Below are 10,000 nucleotides of genomic sequence, written 5' to 3'. Positions count from 1 at the left end.
TATATATATATATATAACATTAATATAAACAGCCAGGCACAATGTGATATCATAAAGGAAAAATTCAATCGTCACTAAGTGTGATTAAGGGTGTCGATACACCCACATTGCTAGAAATAAGAGTTAAAATACTCTTAATGCTGTTGGAAGAGAGCAAATACATGCTGACAGAGGAAGCAACCGCCCCATTGTCGACTCGCATTAAGAGTATTTTAACTCTTATTTTTAGCAATGTCGGTGCGTCGGTACCCTGAGTCATACCTGATGATGATTGAATTTTTCCTTTATGGTATCACATTGCGCCTAGCTGTTTATATTACTTTTTTATATACGTATTAGCATTCTGCTAAGACATCCATAAATTTTTATGCTAAATACATATATATGCTGACAGGGGTGGAATTAGCCGAAATGTGCCATTCGAGCAGTCCTCACTAAGATGTCTACGGAATAGACGAAACTAGAGGTCAAGTAAGTTACTCATTGTCTCCTGGGTCACAATGGTTACCTTCTGAAATAATGTCTACCCTCTGCCAGCCGAGTTCATTATTTGTCTTCCGCAGCAAGATTATTCATTAATGTTTGACCAACACTCCCCACCACCCCACCATTGGCTTTTCCCTGAGGTTAGTGAGAGTCTACGCATTTTCTAGTTGCATCCACGTATTTTCTACACATTTTCTAGTTGTATCCACAGCAGTTGAGCTTAATACCGCAACAACCGAATCATTAGTTATATGGGTAGTTTGTGGAAAGATTTGATACATTCAGCTGCCGTATGGAGTTGCAGAATGCTAAGTTTCTGGCTCTTACTTTTCATCTGGACATTTTTATGACGTAAGCGCAACTTAACGCTGTAAACTAAGGCGGTAAAATATTAATATGTTCTAATGTAGAACATACACTTAGATTGACCGGGATTTTTGCATGAGTACAGTACAGTGAACTATACAAGCAACAGCAACAACTTGAAATTCTTGGTGTATTTTTATGGACAACTGGCAAGATTAAACAGAATATCACTCGATATGTAAGGAAGCCAGATAAAGACTTGAGGCGAGATGATTCAGAATGAATGACCTTCGACCATAAAGTGTAAGCTCTAAGCTTCAAAGAGTTCTCTCGTTTGTTGAGGATTGAATAATTTAAATAGAATATTCAAGTAACTCAAAGTTGTGAATCATTACGGTTAAACGGACTGAAGGTGCGAAAAATTTGGAAGTGGTCAAATAGGTATGCTTCAAATAGGTATTTCTTTTCTAACTTCTTTTGTCTTGCTTCTTACTAAACATTGATAAAGGGTTCACCCGAAACGTCAGTTTACTTTTTTCTTTCTCGTTTTCTTTTGGCATACAATTCACTGTACACAACCTTATTAATTTTCTTTGTGTCTACATTGTACCCATCACTTTCTGAGTTTTTGTCAACCTCTTCTAACCTTTCACGTTGTCCAGCTGTCTGTCACTTATTTCCCCTCGTTCCATTTGTGCTATTTAAAAATTTTTCCTCTATCTTTTACATCATAGGAGAGAGGGCGAGCACTACAGTAACATTACTTTGTAAATGGCCAACAAGCTATATTCACCAGAGCTGAAAGGAAGTTGTATCACTTGATGGGAAAATCTATTATATAAAATCCATTCTGTCTGTCTGTGTGTGTGTCTTCTAGGATCTCGGGCATCCTCCATCCGATTGCGCTCAAATTTGATATGTAGATACCAACGGTATCAGGGCGTGAAAAAATTACAAAAATCGATTCCAGGTGAGAATGCGATCGATAAAGCCCTGGGAACGTGCATTTGTAAAATCGCTTTTCTTGGAATAGAAAAACAGTCTATCTTTATTTTTTCTTTTGCTGGTGTCTCAAATTTAGGTTAAATCAGTGTTTCTCAAAGGGGAGGCCTATGGGACGGTCGGACAAGTTGTTTTGAGAAAATTTGGTTTAAATGTTTGACAACTCAGCACCGTCCATTGGACGGGGGGCGTTTTGCTCGTTACTTTATAAACTTACAATATTGTATAATATAGATTAGTCCACGGCTGCGTGGTTGAGATTGCTACCATGTGGTTTCGAGTTGAAGCCTACTGCGCAGCACTTTGGGTAAGTGTCTTCTACTATAGTACTGAGCCGATCAATGCCTTGTGCGTGATGGAAACTGTGAGGAAGCTCGTCGTATACATACATATATATATTATATGTATCATGCGTGTTTGTGTGTGTTTGTGTGTGTGTGTGTCTCCACCGATTGACTACCGTCGTTCATTTACTCTTTTACTCTTTTACACTTTTACTTGTTTCAGTCATTTGACTGCGGCCATGCTGGAGCACCGCCTTTAGTCGAGCAAATCGACCCCATGACTTATTCTTTGTAAGCCTAGTACTTATTCTATCGGTGTCTTTTGCCGAACCGCTAAGTTACGGGGATGCAAACACACCAGCATCGGTTGTCAAGCGATGCTGGGGGGACAAACATAGACACAGAAACATATACACACACATACATACACACACACATACATACACACATACACACACACACACACACACATATATATATACGACGGGCTTCTTTCAGTTTCCATCTATCAAATCCACTCACAAGGCTTTGGTCGGCCCCAGGCTATAGTAGTAGACACTTTCCCAAGATGCCACACAGTAGAACTGAACCCGGAACCATGTGGTTGGTAAGCAAGTTACTTACCACATAGCCACTCCTGTGTAATTTTTCTGATTTTTCGTCTAATTTTCCATTGTATTTTTTTTAATCATCTGATAATATCCATTCGCACAGTAAATATTACTTTCTTGCTCATTTCTTTCCTAGATTACTCATTTTACTCTTTTACTTCGCATTGTTCTGGCCTTACCCACGATCCTTTGTATTTCTTTCTTTATTTTATCGCAGTCTTAATCTCTCCCCTTTAAACAAACTCGTACGTATCCATCTTCTTTGTGGTTATTTAGTTATGTAAGAAATAACAGGAATCACCTGGGTATATGTATTGGTATGCCAAGCATTATAGATTAGCAGTTCTCAAACGTTGTTTTACCCATGAACCCCTTTGATTACCGTTTTGCTCTGGTAAAGCCCCAGAACCATTCGATGCTTAAAAACTAGTTATAAAGGTACTTCTTTCAAAATTCCTATTTTGTTTTTCGCACATTAACTTGTGTAGGTTGAACAATGTAAAACATTAAAGAAAAAAAAAACTGTTTCTTGCAATTGTAGCGGCACAAGCAGTCAGCGCCATATTCAATGAGATCTCGCGGCAGCCATTGCCATCTCCGAGACTGGGCGAGACCTCATCTGCATCCATTTGCCATGTGCGAGATCACAACGAGGCTCACAATGGCAAACTGTATATAAGGGCAAAACAGATTGAGATTCTTCCTCTTTTGTCGCCTCTTCTTTCCGCCTCTCAGCAGCAGCGCTTGCTGAGCTCACTCCATTGGCTGGGCCTGTCTGTATGTTGTACCTCCAGAGGCAATGTGCCCGCACTAACGGAGCTACTACATAACGCACAAAGCTAAAGATGGTTGCTGAGAGCAGCATACTTCACCTATCCTGTGAAACTCGTAAATAAACCAGTTGTAAATTGCATTTGTACTTGAAGTCATCTCTCTTCGCCTGCCGGAGCCTGAACTACACGAAGAACAAAAAGAGATAATGGAAGAAGGCGATATTCTCCCGATATCGTAAACCTTGCCATCCAGTATACAATAAATACATTTGAAGCAAATTTTTTTCATGGACCCTTAAAATACAGCTGTGTGTCCCCAATTTACTATTTTGTTTGCTTGGGCCCCCGAAATCTTATATGGCCCTCCAGGGCTCATATGGACTTCAGTTGAGCACCATTTGTATAGACAGTGTAAAATATAGACGTGGTCGCTTTAGCTGCAACGAAACAGCTAAACCTATCTGAAACAGTTCTCTATGTTTTTTTTTGATAAGAGGTCTTACCATATTGACAGACATTATCTATATTAATCTCACGTAGTTATACCCTAGCCTAGAAAAGCCTAAGACGTCGATGGGCAGGTAATTTAGCCGTCAGACGGAAAAACAACAAAATGAAGCCATGTTTTTTTTATTGCTTCTTGTTTTGTTTTTCTTTTTGTAGCTTCTAAGAACACAACGTGATAATGGCAGACAACAGACACAACAATAATTACAACAATAATAATAATAACAACGACAATAATTACGAAAACTGAAAACTTAATTTTTCTTGTCACCACAAACACGTCATGTCTTATTTGTTATTTCAAGAAACTCGATAATAAAATCACGTCTTTTTCTGGAGGAAATTTATAGCACACACACGCGCGCGCGCACACACACACACACACACACACACACACACACACACACACACACACACACACACACACACACACACACACCACATAGAAATACACAGACGTGCCCGTAGACACAAAGATGCACATATTTACAGACAAGCCGACTGATATATACACACATGCACGCGCACATGTGCACGCAGACCGATAGACGCACACACACACATACACACAGACCGATATATAAACACGCGTGCGCAGACACCTCCCATAGGTACACACAAACACATAAAGTGATAGGCACACACACACGCATGCACATACACATATACCTTCATACGCATACATACTCCTAAGCGCACACACAACCACACGCAAGCACACATATACACACACACATACACACATGCACGTAGACGCATACACGTGTACCTACACACGCATACATACTCTTAAGCGCACACACAACCACACGCAAGAACACACATACACGCACATGCATACACACACATACACACATGCACATACACGCATACACATACACCTACACACGCATACATACTCTTAAGCGCACACACAACCACACGCAAGCACACACATACATGCGCATGCATACACACGCACATACACACATGCACATACACGCATACACGTACACCTACACACGCATACATACTCTTAAACGGACACACAACCACACGCAAGCAAACACACGCACATGCATACACAGACACACACATACACGCATACAAATACACCTACATACGTATACATACTCTTAAGTGCACATACAACCACACACAAGCACACACATACACGCACATGCATACACACATACACACATGCACATAAACGCATACACATACACCTACACACGCATACATACTCTTAAGCACACACACAACCACACGCAAGCACACACATACACGCACAGGCATACACACACACACTCCTTCTCTCTCTCTCACACCCACATACACACTACACACGCATACACACTACACACACATACACACTACACACACATATACACTACACACACTCCCTCTCTCTCTCTCTCACACACATACACACGTACACACACACACACACACTTCCTCTATCTCTCATACACACACATACACGTGTACACACACATGCCCTCTGTCTCTTTCATACACACACAAACGCAGACATATAAACGTACACACAAACACAGGAATACAAGCATTCACACTCACGTACACATACATACTACAATCTCCACCGTCACTCGACAATTAGCAATTCGTCTAAAATTTAATGAGTTATCAAAGAATCTTATTTTGCTTAAGGAGTGTTTTAGAAGATGTCGGTTTACGGATTCCTAGAAGCAGTGTCTGTGTTTGTGGATTTCTTCAACGACTGTAAATACTAGATAATCCCATTAAACCATCGAAAAGCCATCACTGACAGACAGAATGTAGACAATGTGATATAAACAAGACAAGATATTTGGTCAAAAGAATCCATGTTCTTACACCAAAATATTTATGTCCATCAGGCTGCTAGAAGATTTAATAAAAGCCACGGAAGAATAGAAAAACAAGGATTTAGAATAATTAGCCGTTGTTATTTCAGTTGTTTTTGTTTAGTCCATGTCAACCTTGACTGCCTAGATCTATGAGCAAATACAATTCAGCAATGGATATTTTGTCCTTATTTCGGATAGTATATACCTAGGGTTAATTAACCTAATCTATCTATCTATCTATCTATCTATCTATCTATCTATCTATCTATCTATCTATCTATCTATCTATCTATCTATCTATCTATCTATCTATCTCGATACAAAAATTCTATAATTATAGGCATAATTATAATTAGGGTTCAGCAAAAATTGCTTCACCACATACCGAAATTTAGAAATAGCAGTTAAATACTATTCCACCACCATACGATATCTCCCAGACAGTAATATTCTCGATTCGCGCAGGTAAAGAGAAAAAAAGAATGAATCCACCCAGCTTTGATTAACTATATACGCGTTTCTGGGTTAAAGAGATGTAAAAAGATGTAAAATCATATTCCTACTCACTTACTCCCGTCTTCAGTATAGTATTTCAATTTCAAATTTGAGAGCACTGATAAATAATATACGTATCCGATCAAGCGCCATCAGACAACATATATCCAAAAACCAGTACTTCCGAATTCAAACAGACGAATGAGATGTCGCATTCTTCCTCAATCACCCATGTGTGCCACGAGTAATTCCGCAGAAACTGCAGTTTACTATCAGTGAGTGAATTATATCATCAATAAAAATAAAGGGTAAACTTAATTAATAAATTAATAATTGATAATTTTACCAAGTAGTTCGGTATGTTAAAAGAACCATTATCGGTAACCTTATACAAAAATTCTATAATTATAAGCATAATTATAATTAGGGTTCAGCAAAAATTGCTTCACCACATACCGAAATTTAGAAATAGCAGTTAAATACTATTCCACTACCATAAGATATCTCCCAGACTGTAATACTCTCAATTCACGCAGATAAAGAGAAAAAATAACGAATCCACCTGGCTTTGATTAACTATATACGCGTTTCTGGGTTAAAGAGAATCGAGTATCACTGTCTGGGAGATATCTTAAGGTAGTGGAATAGTATTTTAACTGCTATTTTAAAATTTCGGTATGTGGTGAAGCGATTTTTGCTGAACCCTAATTATAATTATGCTTATAATTATAGAATTTTTGTATAAGGTTACCGATAATGGTTCTTTTAACATACCGAACTACTTGGTAAAATTATTAATTATTAATTGATTAATTAATTTTACCCTTTATTATTATATCTATCTAGATAGAATTTAATTACCCTATACATACATGTGCGCGCGCACACACAAACACACACACACACACACACATACATCTTTCTTCTGGCCAGTTCATCATATTGAACCGTTAATCCCTACACATTCTCTCTCCCTCTTTTTTTCGTTCTCTCTCCAGGCCTTTTTATCGAAGAGCGTCGGCTCGAAACGTCAAATACCTCTCCATTCTTTCCGAGCATCAAATTAATACACTTGCTTGTTGTTCCCTTCACCTGTCTTCGTCGTTTTTGTTTTCTGTAAATTTGAACTACACACACACACACACACACACACACACACACACACACACACACACACACACATATATATATATATGAGTGACCACATAGATGCTAGGTCTCTGGGTTGTAGAATTGACTGTTAATTACAGCTTATAAATCTCTGAAGGTTGGCTTGTAATTGGAGAAAACAACCAAGTGCTAAGGCTGTTTTCTTGATGGATACAGATATGCATGTATACATATGAATACATATATATTTATATATATCTATGCATGTATACACGCGCGCGCACACACACATATATGCGTTTACATATGCATGTGTGTATGTATGAATACACACACACACACACACACACCATATATATATGTATGTATATATATATTGTACCTACACACACACACACCACAACATGTATGTATTTATATAAATAGATAAAAATATTTTGGGTATACATACATTCATGCATAACATATGTAATATATATATATATATATATATATATATATATATATATATATATATATAATAAATGCGTTTACATACACGCGTACACACACTCCCCTCACCCTGCTCTCTCCATATATATATAATGTATGTATATACATCTCTCTATATATATATATAAGTACGCACACCACATATGCATCATTATTAATGTACATATATTTATATATATATAGATATATATATATATATATATATAATAGTATATAAATATATATCTCAATGTATGTATGTTGGTGTGTGTATATATATATATAGTGCCTATACACACACAACGCACGCACGTACACACATGTGAATACACACATGTTTTTCTCTTCCGTCAAACGTCTCTAATGCTACTCAATCATCACAACATTCAATTATTTCTTCTCACTCTTTTTACCATTATTATTCTGATGTTCTAATTCTTTTATTCTTTTATTCTTTTTCTTTCCCGGGCCAACGTCTCTTGTTCAAATGACATTCCGTCACGTCACGCCGCCATCTTTACGTCAATGTGTTCGATAAACACACTTATTTCCTCGTTGCAGCTCTTTAGGTCTTTGTTAATCGCCTACACACTCTAAAGTTGGTTCATTCCTCCGTTTTATTCACTGATGTATGCTTATAGCTCTGTTTACAGTAGATAAATGACTTCAAATTTCCTGATAATTCTGTATTAAACTGTACGCTGACTATTAGGGACAGGCCACATAATAATGTTGACTTGGACAGTCAGTGATGATGTTGACTTTGTTTTTCTCTGTCGGTGCGGTGTGGGTTGATGGGAGGCGGGAGGAAGGGAGGGAGATATTGTGTATTGAAACCCGGGGAATAGAGAATTATTGATGACGCGTAATAGCGGTAGGTAGATGATGAAGGAAAGGAGGGAGGGAGCGAGGGGGAGGGAAAGAGAGAGAGAGAGAGAGAGAGAGAGAAAGAAAGTGAAAGAGAACGTAGAGAGTGGAATATATATATATATATATATATATATATGTGTGTGAATATAAATATGTGTATGTATATATGCATGTATGCAAACGCACACATACACACCAACACAAACACACACATATATAATACATGCATGTGTGTTTGCATGAATGCATATATATACATACATACATACATACATACACACATACATAATATATATAGTATAATATATGATATAATATATACTTATTTGCATGCATACACACATACGTACATATATACATACAGACACACATATGTGTGTGTATATAATATTCATACTTTTATACATACATAGACATACTTTCATGGTACACACATATAATGTATATATGTATAATATATGTATGTATGTATATATATATATATATATATATATATGCGCACGCGCGTGTTGTGTTTAAGTGATTTATATAAAAGCGATTTAAGATTAAATTGAGGATCACTCACACCTTTTAATAGAATAAATTTTATTAATTTCATACAAGGAAAGAGCTAACGTTGACAGTGATTTTGAAATTTGTAATATAAGAATGTAAAGATATTTGAATATACTTTACATAGTGCAAACACTATCAGACGTAGAACATATTACGTGGCAAGAGTGGACAGATAGTCTAATTATTTGTAAAATAGATCGGTTACTCTGATCTTGTCTCGTGTTTCACTCCTGAAGAGTCTAGCCCGGGCAAGAATCTTCGCGAGTTAAGTTCTTGTTCATTGGATTATTTTATAATAATAATTTAATTGTCTACGTTGTAATAATAATCAGGTGTTGGTATAATATACATACTACACTAATGTTAGGTTCCTGCTAATTACTATTGTTTCCCAGGCAGCGTTTATGCTGTTAACGTTGATGACACCGCTGGATTGAATAGTTTTACTCAAGAGTCAAAACCATAGTGATATCTGTTTGGCAGCTGATGATGGGTTTACATATTTGTTATGGTTGCTTACGATTATTTTTTTTTATTTCTTAGTCTCTTTATTCTGAGTTATCCTTCATTCTAGCAAAGTGGAAAGTGTTTGTGGGTTCATGGTTTGTGGAGATTACTTACAGTGATATTGGTTGTGTTTCTTCATAAATAATCTAATTAAGCTTACATAACGTTTGGATATTGGTGTTTAGTTTTTTTAG

Source organism: Octopus sinensis, linkage group LG1, assembly GCF_006345805.1.
Source record: "Octopus sinensis linkage group LG1, ASM634580v1, whole genome shotgun sequence".
Classification (NCBI taxonomy): Eukaryota; Metazoa; Mollusca; class Cephalopoda; order Octopoda; family Octopodidae; genus Octopus; species Octopus sinensis.
This window is presented reverse-complemented; position numbering follows the sequence as displayed.